This window comes from Salvia miltiorrhiza, chromosome 8 (genome assembly GCF_028751815.1).
Source record: "Salvia miltiorrhiza cultivar Shanhuang (shh) chromosome 8, IMPLAD_Smil_shh, whole genome shotgun sequence".
Classification (NCBI taxonomy): Eukaryota; Viridiplantae; Streptophyta; class Magnoliopsida; order Lamiales; family Lamiaceae; genus Salvia; species Salvia miltiorrhiza.
In genome coordinates this window covers 34,360,874-34,375,618 of record NC_080394.1, presented here as the reverse complement: position 1 = coordinate 34,375,618, position 14,745 = coordinate 34,360,874, and the positions used below count along the sequence as shown (strand labels likewise).

At 39.5% G+C, this 14,745-nt stretch overlaps 1 non-coding gene across 1 annotated transcript; it reads left to right on the top strand.

The window, feature by feature from the left end:
• The first annotated feature begins 995 nt into the window (after positions 1 to 995).
• On the top strand, positions 996 to 1,102 carry LOC131002120 (small nucleolar RNA R71). Its single transcript, XR_009094196.1, has one exon. It is a non-coding gene; the product is annotated as a small nucleolar RNA R71 (small nucleolar RNA).
• The last annotated feature ends 13,643 nt before the right edge of the window (positions 1,103 to 14,745 follow it).

Here is a 14,745-nt window from a genome sequence, read left to right as displayed (position 1 = left end):
ACTTGGGCATTTGTTGCAAAGCTTCAACAAGGGGGATGTTGATGTGTACCTTCCGAAAGATCTCAAGGAATTTAGAGAACTCACTCTCCACATTTTTCTTTTGAAGTCTTTGAGGGAATGGAATTGGTGGGCAATAAGGTGGTGGTGCCTTGTACACATCTTTCTCCTTCTCCTTATCGCCTTGCATTTTTGAGGAAATGTTCTCATCATTGTTCTTGACTTCCGGAGGTATCTTGGACTCTTCAAGTATCTTCCCACTTCTTATAGTGATAGCCTTGCAATGTTCTTTTGGATTCACAACGGTGTTACTCGGAAATTGCCCCTTTTGATGTTGGTTGCTTAAGGATTCGGCAATTTGTCCCACTTTCATCTCAAGCATTTTCAATTGGGTTGCTTGAGCCTCTAACCTTAAATCGGTTCTCGTCATGTGGGCTTGAGTGGCCGTTATGAATTTCATTAAGATCTCTTCAAGGTTGAGCTTCTTCTCTTCCTTGATCATGCCATCACTCACCGCAAATCCGGGCGGTGGTTGCAAGAAGTTATTGGGATTACCATAGGAAAGATTCGGGTGACGATTTGCTTGAAACCCTTGATTGTATTGCCCTTGTCCTTGATAGCCACCTTGTTGTTGGGGCCGGAAGTTCCCATAGCCTCGGTTGTTGTTGTTGTTGATGTAGTTCACATCCTCAAAGCTAGTTTGTTCTTCAACCACGGGTTCTACTCTTGATATTGACATAGCATCAATCTTGCTATTCATAGCGGTCAATTGAGCCGTCAAAAGAGCTATTGGATCCGAGCTTGTTGTAGCCGCCACCTTCTTCAAAATAGTCCTCTCCCCCGGAAATTGGTAGCTATTTGCGGCTAAATTTTCAATGATGTGGGCGGCCTCCTCGTGGCTCTTCTCCAACAATGCTCCATTGGCCGATGCATTCATGTCTCTTTGCATCTCACCACTACACCCGGTATAGAATGAGCAAATAATGGTGTTTTGATCCAAACCATGGTTGGGACACTTCCTTATCATCTCTTTGAATCTCTCCCAAGCTTCATAGAAGGTCTCTCCATCGAATTGATGAAATTGGACAATGTCCTTCTTCATCTTCATTGTCTTACTTGGAGGGAAGAACTTGATAAGGAACTTTTGAGCCATTTTCTCCCATGTAGTGATGGAACCAATCTCCAAAGATTGATACCACGTCTTGGCTATGCCCCTTAGTGAGAAGGGAAAGAGTCGGAGTCGAATGGCATCCTCCGGGACTCCATTTATCTTGATAGTATCGCATATCTCCAAGAAATTGCCGAGATGTCCATTCGGGTCATCTTGAGAAAGACCGGCAAATTGATTTTGTTGCACCATGTTGATGAGACTCGCCTTGAGTTCAAAATTGTTGGCATTGATTCTTGGGGCATGCACTCCCCCTTGTTGGACCACGGGTTGGAACATATTGCTAATAGGTGGTGGTGGTGGTGCATTCCTTCGAGCCTCTTGCTCATTGATACGCCCTTGCATAGCCTCCAATTGTCTTTGGAGTTGGAGGATCAATTCTTGATTTTCCATCATGTTTCCCTCCATTTCTTTCTCTCTTCTTGCTCTTGCTTTGTTGTGTCGGCAAAATGCTTCAACCTCAAGGTTAATGGGTATAAGAGGTGCACCCTTAGACCTTGTGTTCATACACTACCTACCAACCAAAAAGAAACAAAGAGTCAAGACACAATCTTAAAATTGAAAATAAAAATAAAGCAAGTAAAATGTCCAAAGTAGTTAAGCACAATGATTCAAAATATCACAAGTAATCAAACTAAACTAATCCCCGGCAACGGCGCCAAAAACTTGTTCGCTAATATTTTCACCACGCCGCAAGTATACGGTGTAGTTGCAATATAGGGAAGCAAGGTCGTATTCCACAAGGATTAGTAGTCAAATTCTAGTGATTACCTTAAGTCATTATGCTAGAGCTATTTAGACTAAACAAGGAGGTGAGTGGTTTGATTAACTAACAAATTCAAAGACAAAATAAGAACAATCAAATAAAGTGGATTAATTAAGTGATGAAGGTGGTTTAGGGATTAGGCAACGATGGATTAGCAATGGACTTCAATTTGGCTCAATATTAGTCTTGATACCCCTATTTATCTAGAGTGATCTCCCAACTAGTTCTAGCCCCCTCCCGGACGACTAAAACGGTAGATTACGGGTCATAGCTGCCGTCCCCGGTCAACTTCTAACCTATAACTCCCAAAAGCACAATAAGATCGATAAACTCTCACCCAACTCTCAACCTCCCGGTTTATTGAGTCAATATGTTTCAAGCTCCTAATCTATTATAATTATCCTCTCCCGATTCAAATCACAAATGAGAAATGCATAGAAAGTGGCCAACAATCCATACAAGAAAGAATACTAGGGCTTGCAAAGATAATGACAAGGAAGTAATCAAGACATATATTAAGCATAATAATCAATCCATTACATCATCTATGAGCCTAATCCCCAAACCAATGGGGGATTTTAGCCTAACATGTGCACAAACAACAATCCTAAATCAAAGAAATACATAAATGAAAGAGAGAGTAAGAAGTGACAAATCCTATTAATGAGCTTTATTCAATCTTCTCTCCTCTTCAATGCCTTCAATCTTGGTAAAAAGATGTGGTAATGGAGGCTAGGGTTTGGTGTGGAGGAATTGGGGAAGATGGAAATGGGTGAGTATGAGGTTGGGGAAGATGAATAATGTGAGGAAAAGGGGGAGAAAGGGGTGAAAAACCCGACTGGGGCCCACTTGGGGAGGCTCCGCCCTTTTCCCGCGGTCCTGGCCCGCGCCCGCGGCCGGCAAACGTGGGGGAGAGTCAGGGGACCCGCGGTCCCGCCCCGCGGCCGCGGGTGTTGACCGCGGGTGTCTCCTGAGTCGGGAACAGCTGACCCGCGGTCTTACCCCGCGGCCGCGGGTGGTGACCGCGGGGTACTGGGCGTTTTGCACAGTCCGCTCGTTTTGCTCCGTTCTCCCTCGTCCGGACTCGGATTTGGTCGCCGTTTGCGCTCACGGATTCCTCTCGAGACGTACTTCAATCTCATATCTTCAAAATCCTCCAATTAATCATTGATGTTTCCTGAAATTACTCCAAAACTACACCAAGATATCAAATCTTCATAAAACTAAATATTCGGGCACAAACAAGCATTCACAAGCAAAACATGAAGGGAAATGACAACAAAACATGTGGAATTGAGGTACGAAAACCATGTTTGTCAGTAAGGCTGGTAGTAATAGCTGCTATACATGTGGACAAGCGGGGCATTTCTCGAACCAATGCCCAAATAAGCAACGAGGTAATAGAGGGGGAAGATTGTACCCCAACCCAACTCCAAATCTAAAGGCTGTGGAGGGAAATTTTCCACCGCCGCAACAACAACAACATCCACCATAGCAGCAGCAGCAACAACAACAACAACCATAGAAGCAGCCGCTGAATCAACAACAACACCAACAGATTTTTGCCCTAGAGCAGAAACCTTTTGAGAAGAACCAAGGTAATTTGGCAGGTATGGGTCAATTAAAGGGTGTGCCTATCATCGTGTTATTTGATACTGGTGCCTCGCATTCATTCATATCATATGCCTGCGTTGATACCTTTGAGCTTAATGTAGAACAAGATAAAAATGAAATGGGGGTAATGACTCCTCTAGGCAAGGGTATCACAACTAAGCACACCTATCCTAACTTAGACTTTGAGTTAGGTCCCCTTAAGATGACAGCGAAATGTTTGCATTTAATGCCGATGTGGGACGTGGATATTATTCTTGGAATGGATTGGTTGACGGAAAATTATGCGACGATTCGATGCGAAAGGAAAGAAATTTATTTTCAACCACCAGGAAAAGAACCTACTTGCTTCTACGGCATGGAAAAGCAAAAGAGGAAAACACATGTTGTATTATCAGCAATGCAAACCGTGAAGTTGTTGCGGGATAGGGAAAATGTAGCATACTTGGTCTATTTGAATAAAGAAGTAAAATCAGAAATGAGCATTGATGATGTACCAGTAGTGCGGGAATATAAAGACGTTTTTCCAGAAGCTTTGTCGGGTTTGCCACCGGATAGACAAGTGGAATTTACTATTGATCTCGAACCTAGCGCAGCTCCAATATCCAAAGCACCGTACAGAATGGCTCCAAAAGAGTTGCAGGAATTAAAAATTCAACTACAAGAACTTCTTGATCTAGGATTCATTCGACCAAGCGTGTCTCCGTGGGGAGCACCAGTCCTATTTGTCAAGAAAAAGGACGGTACATTGAGGATGTGTATCGATTACCGTGAGTTAAATAAACTCACGTTAAAGAACAAATACCATCTGCCAAGAATAGACGACTTGTTTGATCAGCTTAAAGGAGCAAGTGTCTTTTCAAAAATGGATTTGAGATCTGGATATCACCAATTGAAAATACGACGAGATGATATCCCTAAAACTGCTTTTCGAACAAGGTATAGGCACTATGAATTCGTAGTAATGCCTTTTGGATTAACCAATGCCCCAGCAGTGTTCATGGACCTTATAAACCGTGTTTCACACATATTTGGATAAGTTTGTATTGGTCTTCATAGAAGATATTCTTATCTACTCAAAGAGTGAAGAATAACATGAAGAACATCTCAAGACTGTATTGGAGAAATTAAGAGCTGAAAAACTTTATGCCAAGTTCAGCAAATGCGAATTTTGGTTGAGAGAAGTAAATTTCTTGGGGCATATTGTCTCATCAGAAGGAAATAAAGTTGACCCTGCAAAAGTACAAGTTGTGCAAGAGTGGAAGTCACCAACTACAACTAATGAAATTAGAAGTTTCTTATGTCTCGCTGGGTACTATCGAAGATTTATTGAAGGAATCTCTAAGATAGCACGACCGATGACCCAATTACTCAAGAAGAATACCAAATTTATATGGACGGAGGAATGTGAAAAGAGCTTCTAAGAACTCAAGAATAAGTTAACTACAGCACCAGTATTAGCAGTGCCAGAGGCTGATAAAGAGTATGCGATTTACACTGATGCTTCAAATATTGGACTGGGTTGTGTGTTGATGCAGAACGGCAAGGTCATTTCCTATGCATCACGACAACTGAGACCACATGAATTGAATTATCCAACACACGACTTGGAACTAGCAGCTGTAGTACATGCTCTTAAAATTTGGAGACACCATCTCTATAGAGCTAGGTGTGAAATCTATACAGATCACAAAAGTCTCAAATATTTCTTTGAGCAGAAGGATCTGAATATGAGGCAAAGACGATGGCTTGAATTGGTCAAAGATTACGACTGTGGAATCAATTATCATCCATGGAAAGCTAATGTAGTAGCTGATACTTTAAGTAGAAAGAGCCAATCCAAGCTAGGGTTTCTCCTCATACAAAGAGAAGAACTCATCAAGGATTTTGAAAAATTGAAGCTAGAAGTGAATTTGCCGCCGCAAACTATGGAGGGTGTGATGGCAACCTTGACAATAACTCCTGATCTAAGAACCAGGGTGGCCAATGCGCAAAGAAACGATGAAAAGTTAGAAGGGCTACGACTCAAAATTCGGACAGAACAAGTTAGTGGATATAAAGAAGCAGCAGACAATGCAATTTTGTTCGAGGGAAGGCTTGTTGTTCCGAATGATAAAAGCTTAAAGGACGAAATCATGAGTGAAGCTCATAAAACGCCATATACTGCTCACCCAGGAAGCACCGAAATGTATCAAGATCTTAAACATAAATTCTGGTGGGAAGGAATGAAACGAGACATAGCTTCTTTTGTTGAACGATGCTTGGCTTGTCAACAGGTAAAGGCGTTACACCAACGACCTTATGGAAAGTTACAACTGTTGGAAGTTCCGGAATGGAAATGGGAGCATATAACAATGGATTTTGTAACTGGTCTGCCAAAGTCCAAAAGAGGAAATACAACAATTTGGGTAATCGTAGACCGACTTACGAAGAGTGCTCATTTTATTCCAATCCCCATTACTTATGGCTCTGACAAATTGGCCCAATTGTATGTCCGAGAAATAGTACGTTTACATGGAATACCAATAACTATTATGTCGGACCGAGATTCTAAGTTTACCTCACGATTTTGGATGAGTCTGCAGAAAGAGTTGGGCACCAAGCTGAATTTCAGTACAACTTTTCATCCCCAAACTGATGGGCAATCTGAAAGGACCATTCAAACTTTAGAAGCTATGGTCAGAACCATTGCGTTAGATCAAGGCACGCAATGGGAACAAGCTCTACCCCTTATTGAGTTTGCTTATAATAATAGTTTTCAAGCAACGATCAACATAGCACCAGGAACAAGCTCTGTTTACCTCACGATTCTAAATTACATTGCATCAAATGTTTTAATTCTTAGTGCACAAGTCTAAAAAAAAAGGGGATAGTTAAATAAGTGTATTAGAATTGAGAAATCTCATTTTCCCTTGTTTCTGGACTCTCGACTTTTCTCCCAAAAGAAAACAGAACCATCATCTTCCTCTTTCAAGTTGAATTGGTAGAGAAATCTCAAGCAGAAGCTGCACTACTTTAAAAGAAAAGGTGAATTTCTTCGATTCTCTATTTTCCTACAAGTATAGCATGAAGAAAATTTATGTTTTAAAATCTAGGGTTTTCGAAAAATTTGGGGATTTAATGTTAGAGTTGAAGTATGGTATAAATATTGAGATATATTATGTTTTTGATGTTCCTAAGCCGGATTATGGTGATTAATTGTGTTAATTGTTACTTAATTTTGATTTTACGCAAGTTAGTATAAATCCTAGGTTTGAGTTCGAAAATTTTGATTATGTTCTTGAGTAATTGAGTTCATATATGTGTTCTTGAGCTGGAACTATGTCATATATGAGTATATTATGAGTTTACACCACATAGTTTGGGAGATTGATTTTGTTAGTTTAGTGAAAATTAGGGCTTTCAGTTAAGAAGGTTCACATGCTATTGTTTGATGGAGATATGTATATTATGATGTGATTTTATTAATTATTGAGATTAGAACAGCCCTACTACCTAATTCTTTTATAAAGCTCTATTGTATAAAGAGCAGGGAAGTGATAAAGTTGCTATGTTTATGCATATAGTTTAGAGTAGTAGCATTGGTGGAGTTTAATTTTAGCTCATTGAGGTTTCTTTTAGGGAGATTGAGATGATTAAATATATTAGTTTTTTAAACTAAATATGTATATATTCATTGAGAATTGACAAACATCTTTGAGCTTATTCTTTTTTCTTATTGAGTTAAGAGGAGTGAGCGGTGTTATTGTATTGATGATATGATGTGAGGAAATGTTAGGATGATAAGTGAAAAGCAAATATGAGTTATTGTTGTAATATTATATATATATATATATATATATATTTCCTTACTTATTTTTCTTACAAAAAAATCTTTATCTATCTAAAGGTTCCGGCTAGGAACGAGCCTGACACTAGAGTACGAAGTAAGAGAAACATATCAGGTGGGCTTACTAACTCAAAAACAAAGATGCATACTTTATTATATAAAGTTTAAGTGTATGCATTTATTTTCAAATTGTTGACTTGCCAATATTTGACATTTGTATGATACCATCTACATAGAATAACGAATTCGGGTCCTGAGCGAGTCAGGATTTGTGTACACAAGGTGACGGTTAACCTTGAGTTAGCTTGTCGTTCGTTTGGGAAGGAGGCCTACTTCTCAACGTGTTTATTGAGATTAGTAGATATGGCACATACTTATATGAGAACTTAGTTTGCGCAGACACTTTCAATTACTATGTAAAAACAGTTTAGCAAACACAGGTTGCTTCAGAAAGTCCCTTGTGTATTGTTTGAAGTGGCAAGTTCAATATATAACATTATCATGCAAAGTTTCAAATGTTTTCGGCAAATGTTCATTGAGTGCTTTTGGTACTCAGCCCTGCATATCTTGCTAAATGTGCAGGTTAAGTTGGGATGAAGATGGAAGTGTGCTGAGCTGGAGCATTTTATTTGTGTAAATAGTAATAGGCTCAGGATGTTGTGTCTTCATACATAATGTCCAATAATGTACTCGGCTGCAACACTTTATTTCTCTTATCACTTTTGACGTGTTGTAGAATGGTTTAAAACCTTAACCTGTATATGAGCTTGACAAATCTTGGTTATGCTGTTTATTTCGTTTAAACTTTTTTTGTGAAAGTTTGATAGTGCGAACCTCTTGAAATTCATTGATTATATATGTGAGTTGTTAATTATTTATTTGTCTTAGTTTCCTTTCAATTACTTTTCATCTCTCGTTTCTCCACCCTAGTCGTACGATACCTGGTCTAGCTATCTTTCTCCTAGGCCGGGCTGCGACACAACCTTATCAAGGACTACGCCCTGATAATGACTCTCGTTGGTACAGCCCTTGTAAGGACTCCTGATGGTACAGTCTTGAGAAGGACTCCTGATGGTACGACCCTATCAAGGATTCCCGATGGTACAACCCTGAGAAGGATTCCTGATGGTACAGCCCTGTCAAGGACTACGCTCTGACAAGGACTCCCGATGGTACAGCCCTAATAAGGATTCCCGATGGTACAACCCTGAGAAGGACTCCTAATGGTACAACCTTGTCAAGGACTGCTCCCTGACAAGGACTCCCGATGGTACAACCTTGTCAAGGACTACGCCCTGATAAGGACTCCCGGTTGATACTTTGCTTATTGAGCCCCGATGGTACAAATGCTCATTGAGCCCCTAGTGGTACAGCCCTGAAAATGACTCCCAATAATTTTGAATTTTGTATCCCTAAAAAATAGAATATGAGAGATATGAGGGGGAATACACCCTACCCCCTCCCCCCCAAATGACATGTGCGTGCTCTGGCCAAACATGTCATAAGTACGTCTGTGCACGGATATGATGAGTAATACTTGAGCTCACTAAGTTTAACAACAACAACAAACATTTTACCCAAAATTATATGATTCTCATCCAAACAATTCATCCCAAAAATAGTGCAATAATCATGCATGCTTGCATCTTTCCCCAATTAATTCAAAACCAGATGGAATTGAGAGAAAGATATGACTCAGCTTCTTCGTTGACTAGCACGTCAATGTTTTCTTCGCAAGGTATTCTCCTTATCACCAGCTCAAAAGCATCTGCTTGATCTTCTTATTCCACCAACTTCTCGTTTTCCATTGCTACTTTATTTTTCTCCACATGACCCTCACATTAATCAATAAACAATCACAATTAACTACCCAGATACAAAACATATCCTCAATCATTATTCCAACCATCAAAACATATTTGCAAGCTTTTATACTCATATGCACAATCAGGACCCTTAATCAACAATTCAACAAAACCCTTAATCAACACCAATAAGGATCCTCCCTCGACATTTATAATTTCACATATAACTTTAGAACTTAGAGTGTTTGCATCATTTCATGGGATTTTTCAAGCAATGCTCTTGCCCGATTTAAAAAGAATTCAACATGCCTACAAATTATTTAAACAAATGCATAACAATGATATTTGTGATAAATCTGAAACACAACCGGATCCTATACCTTAAGTGAGCTTGGTTTTTGAAATTAAAGATATTATATAAGTTTCCTTGTTGTTAAACTCCATAATGTAAACTATCAAGAGACATCATCATTAATCACTTCCCAATTCCCATTTCCCGAAATAGGAGAGAGAGAGCTATCAAAATTTGTAATCCAAATATGCCGCGCTCACCACTCCCAGGAAAAACACCTATAATTCGCCCAGAAAACCCATTAATCATCTTGCCATAATTATCAAAAGAAACATTCATCAGCTCGTGAGCAACAAATATTCAAAAACAGAGACATGGGCTACAATTAGGAATATATATAGTGAGAGTCAATGATCTTACATCTAGACCCAAAAAAGACCGATCACTAATTTCTTAGCAACAAAAACTGTAACTAAACAGTGTAATTGTAGCACGAAAATAATAAGCAGAGTATCGTCTCCACAGAGACTGATAAGCGAAATAACTCTAAGTACTGTCAATTTAAACTATCACAGTAGACAGACAAGCAGAAGAGGAAGTAATGAATTAAGATAAAAACAGAGCGAACAAAATCGAATATAAATTCAGAGAATAAAAATCAAATGATAAAACAACTGATCCTAGGGAAGTAAAGTCATTAACCAAATTCACACAATCAATCTATTAATTCTATTTACCAGTTTAATCCAATTATGATAAGAGATCACACATTTAATCAAATACTCTCGTTAGAGCAGCAAAGATCGTATAGATTAATAAATTATCTATCTCCGTTAAGTCTCAAGATAATCTACTAACTCTCAATAGCTCCTAATAATAGCTCCCTATGATCCACTTATCTCCATCAGGTCTCAAGGTTAAAATTAGGGATGGCAACGGGCCGGATCTGGACCGGGTCTGGCCAATACCAGATCCAGATTCGTTTTCACATACTAGATCCAGATCCAGATCCAGATCCGTGGATCTGAAAATTTTGGATCCAGATCCAGATCCGTCAGATCCGCGGGTCCACGGGTCCAGATCCATGGATCTGCTATTTCTAAATTAAATTAAAAAAAATTCACAAAATCAACAACATCTAATTTCCATCATGAAAAATATAACACAAAATACTTTTATCTAATTACTTTTAGTTTTTATTCTTTTGAATATAATTTATTTATTATTTTTAATTTAGTTAATATTATTAGTAAACTAAATATAAAATACAAAATATATATATATAAAATAAAACGGATCTACAGGTCGGATCTGGACCGGATCCGGATCTAAAATTTCAAGATCCAGATCCAGATCCGTTTTCAAAACTGAGATCCAGATCCAGATCCGTCGAGTCCAAAAAATTGAGATCCAGATCCGTAAAAACGGATCTGGATCCACGGATCTGGACCGGGTCCAAGATCCACTGCCATCCCTAGTTAAAATCATATCATACATTCCTGAGTCCGCTAAACAGTTATCTCCGTCATGTCTCAAACCGAATAACTATACATGTAAACTATTGATCAGATAATTCATAAGAATTCAAGCACCAGAAATTATAAATCATAAACTGGAAAGAAAAAAGGTATTAACAAATTAATCACATGAATTCAGTTAACTATTTACAAACCCTAGAATTAGATAAAGAAACTAGCCAGACATAGCAAAAGAAAACATAAACATAATTAAAAAGACAACAATTGAAAGAACTGTATTAAATAAAACCGGCGACGGCGTATAACCGGCCGAGTTTTTTCTTCTTTTGGGTGTTTTTTGAGCTTCATAGTTTTGGAAAACTCATGGCGACGGCGTATAACCGGCCGGGTAGTTTTCCTTTGCTAATTTTGGTTTTTTGGTTTGTTCTAACGGCGACGGAGTCTAGCCGGCCGTTTAGCTTTCACTGGTTTGGTATTTTGGCGACGACGTCTCACCGGCCTTTTACCACTGTTTTTTTGTTTGTTTTTAGGGGGAGAGCCGGGACTGTTTGGGGACGATGGTTAGGCCGGAGTTTTGGAAACTTTCCCTTTCGCTCTCTCTCCTTTTTTATAGACGGGTACTCTTTTTCCTTTTTACGGTTTTTCCCACTGGGTTTTCCGTAAAAAGGTTTTAATGAGGCCCGGCCCTTAGTCTGCTCCTTTTGTGCTTTCAAGGGTTTTTCCTAGGTTTTAATAAAATCGCTTTCATAACAAAATAAAATCGAAAGAACGATCTTGAATCTTCAATCCTTGCAGAAATCCAATCGAAGCTCTAAAAACTAGAAAGTAATGAAAAATAAAAGCTATAGAACTGAAAACTATAGTTGGGAACCCTAAATAGGTCAAAAGAAGACCTATATATAGTGTCAGGGTAAAAAACAATGTTTGAACTTGAAAACAACTCTAAAAACTCAGAAAAACGGACGAAACGGCGGCCCAATCGACGACTGCCGATCAGGTCACCGTTTTGCCCTTGAAAAACCCCTCAGATCGGCGCTCGCCAAACTTGCAACTCATAGCATAAAACTGAAATAGAGACATCGGCGGTCTAGACGGCGATGTCGCCGATTTTCTTCTTCAAAATGCCGGTTTTCGGCGACCTACACCATTGTGTCACCGTTTCAGGACTACTGCGCGCAATATTTTTGTTTTGGCAATATCTTCCTTGTCTGAACTCTGATTTACAATCCGTTTGCGCTCACGAACTCCTCTCGTGACGAACTACAACTTCTATTTTAGACAATATATCCAAATTCGATCTCAAGATTCTTGTAAATTCCATCAAAGTTTGAGAAAATATCATATTTCACAAGATAAATCAATATAAGCACAAAATAATCATCCAACACTCAATTTCCTATAAAATTAACATCATATGAACACTAAAAACCATGAAAATATGAGTGTTATCAAAACCCTTCTTCAAGAAAGAATTTGTTACTGCCTTTACAAGCCTAATATATCCAGACTTCGTCCAACCCATTTTAGATCCAGATGATTTGTTGGACCCCTTTAGGGGAGGAACCGCCTTCGTCGGCACGATTTCGACAGAGATTGGCACGATGCGGAGCCTTAACCCCCCGACAATGGACGAGAGGGTGGAGGACGTTGTTCTTCAAGTTTGAGCCTCACAAGGGCCCTCTTCTGCCCTCAATTGGGGCCCTCATTTGCCCTCAAATGAAGAATTCGAAATGGAGAATATGAGATGTTTGTGAGGCGCAGCTCTGGACGTGGCGATGGTGCACAACGTGTATGAGACAAGGCGGAGACCGGCGGCAGTGCGCGGCCCCTGCGCAGTGGTGGTGTGTGGCATCATTACCCTATTTTGGGACCTTTTTTCCCTTTCTTGATAATCTCTCTCGATTTGCTGACTTGGGGGTTTCAGATCTGGCTCGATTTTGGATTTTGGTGTGTGATTCTCTAGGAGATGGTGATCAGACTGAGAAATTGATAAGGCTCGACGCGGAAGGTTTTTCCCAGCCAATCCGACAGCACAATTGAGAAATCCAGCGTAAGGTGTAGGTGGAGGCGGACTCTGGTGCTACAAAACGATGAGGGCAACCGATTCAGCGGCGGATGAGGCGGTCGATGTTGGCAGTGAGTGGTGAATTTGGAATTCTCATTCAGAAAGACACCCAGATGAGGAATCCATTGGGGCTCTACTTAGATTGTGGGATTTTTGCTCGAATTTTTTTGGGGAATTTTTTGAAGGGAATTGCCCAGATTAGTGAGAACGACCGTTGATAAGAAATTTCACCCGAAATTTACTGTCGGTGAAAATTTTTCGATCAGCCCTTGAACTTGGAAAGTGTGGTTGTAGAAATAACTCACGTCCTAGCTCGGATTCCCACAGACTGCGCCAGGTGATGAGCTAAAAAATAATCCCAATAATAAAAATATAAAAATATAAGACGACACACGAATATACGTGGTTCGTTCATAATGATCTACGTCCGCGGAGGTTGCCCTAGTATTTTACTGTATTTTGTGTGTGATTACATTTACATAATTTAGAGATGAATACAACATTGCCTAAAAATACTTATAAGAACCATATTTATAAGCTATAAAGTAAACTTGATCCCTAAAGCCCATTAATTAGTACTTGAGCCTATTAACTCATGCAATTAGGCGCAAGCCTTGTTACACCGATCTTCGTCCTGGAATTGAGCTGGTGCGTGACATAGCTGGAAGGCAGAGCTGAGCTTTGCCAAGGCGAGAGCTAAGTTAAGCTGTCGCGATAACTCTCGATTGATAAAGTCAGCCCTGTCAAGTCAATATTGCACCAAATATTTAAAATAACAATAACAATAATAATAAGAATAAAGAGAAATATTTCAGCCCTATTATGCATAACGCTGGTGCATATTTTACTCATCATCAATGTGCATGATACACTCATTCACTAGATGTTTGTCTACTTCCAATGTGTGATGGGCAGTGCATTCTGCCTTATGAGAGTATCCTTGCTCATATGTGGCAGTTTGTAAGCATTATGCCATTTCATTCTTATTATCTCTATCATGCACCCTTGTAGGGATAAGAACACTTTGGTTAATGCTATTGGACTGAGATCTAAGAAGCTCTTGCAAGCTGTATTAACTAATTGGTCTACATTAGTGCAAACAGACTCCTCTTGAATGCTTTTAATTCCTCTAAACCACCCCAACTCATTGACATCTGTGTTCGACGAGAGTGGTTGATGAACAAGTCTGATATCAAAGCCATTTTGAGAGGCAGCCTGTCTGAACTCTAAGTCCGAATCGTTTATGTGTGGCTTCGCATTATCTTGTTAAATGAAAATCAACTTGGATGCACTTTGTGGCCATTTAGACATGATAGCTGGAATAAACTGAAAAAACAATAAATTGAAAAGCTTTAACATGTGTTACACTTTGCATACTAATTCCACAAAATATAGTACACTTTTACATTGCATACATGTCTCTCTCCCTCTCCATACCTAACTGATCAAACACTCTTTGATCACCACTTTGGTGATAGACTGCATTGCTTTTGTCATTAGAGTCCCTGCATTCTTGTTCTTACTTCTTGTTGGGAACTTAATGAAATATCCTAGCCCTAGTTTTGATGATACCAAAATCCTTAGATTTTCTTTGTAATAGACTAGAACTTTCCGAACTCAAGTGCTGGAGTTCATTTTCTAGTTTAACTAGTGTTCTGAAGACTGAAGACTGAAGAGCGGAGGACTGAGGACTGAGGACTGAAGACCTCAACTGAAGTTAGCTGTGAAAATGCC